Source organism: Chaetura pelagica, unplaced genomic scaffold, assembly GCF_000747805.2.
Source record: "Chaetura pelagica isolate M959 unplaced genomic scaffold, ChaPel_1.0 scaffold275, whole genome shotgun sequence".
NCBI classification, from domain to species: domain Eukaryota; kingdom Metazoa; phylum Chordata; class Aves; order Apodiformes; family Apodidae; genus Chaetura; species Chaetura pelagica.
This window is the reverse complement of record NW_009953486.1, coordinates 520263-521225: the sequence shown is the minus strand read 5'-3', so window position 1 is coordinate 521225 and position 963 is coordinate 520263.

Genomic DNA, 963 nt, shown 5'->3' with positions numbered 1-963 from the left:
CGGGGAGGATCTCCTGCCTCTGCCCATCCTGCCTCATTCCTGGCTCCCTTGCTGTGGATGCTGGCAGGGCTGGGGCAGCACCGTGGTGCCTGTTTCTTCTCTGTCTTCCCAAAATGCAGTTGCAAACCCTTCCCCTGCTCTGGCTGCTCCTGGTTTCCCTCCATCCCTGGCAGTGACCAGAGAAACAACTGGCTCAGGTTGTGTCCCTCAGGAAGGAGAACAACCTGGATCAGCTGGATGGCCCTACGACAGCACATGAGCTGCTTGTTCCCGGCATGTGGCATCACTCATGGTGCTCACCCGACCCCACTGAGGTGAGACCAGATGAGCTGGTCCCATGTGAGGGGTTTGACAGAGATTTGATGGGCAACCTACTCTCCTGGATACACTGCAAAGGAAGGTACCAGCGTTTTTCACCGCTGGTGCAGCGAGAAGCAACGAGGACACAGCCCAAGCACAACGAGAACACTTGGAGAGATCCGGGATGCAGGAGGGACCTTTCCTAGGGGCTGGGAAAGCTGTGCTGGCATCCAAGGGTGCTGGGGGACCTCAGGGAAGAGCAGCAGCCTCATCCCATCCCGCTGCAGGCAGCAATCCGCTTCCACCCCACAGAGGACAATGCCTGCGGTCCGGAGCTGGCACAGGGCGAGCTGCGCGCGCGGGGCCGCATCCTGCCCGGGGAGCCAGGGCTGTGAATCACATCCCCCCTCCATGAGTCACCCCTGCACCCCCGTGCATCCCGCTGCTGTGGAGACAATATCAGCCATGCTCGTGGGCTCCCGAGGGGGTCCGGGCAACCAAACCCCCCTGCATCCCCACCTCCAGTGCCGGCCACGGGAGCAGGGGGCTCTCAGCACAGTTGGGGGTCCCTAATGTCGAGCCGGGGGGGAGTGGGGCTGGATCCCCTCCACCCGGCCTGGCCCCAGGCAGAGCCGGCACCAGGAGGGAGAGAGGCTGGGGAAT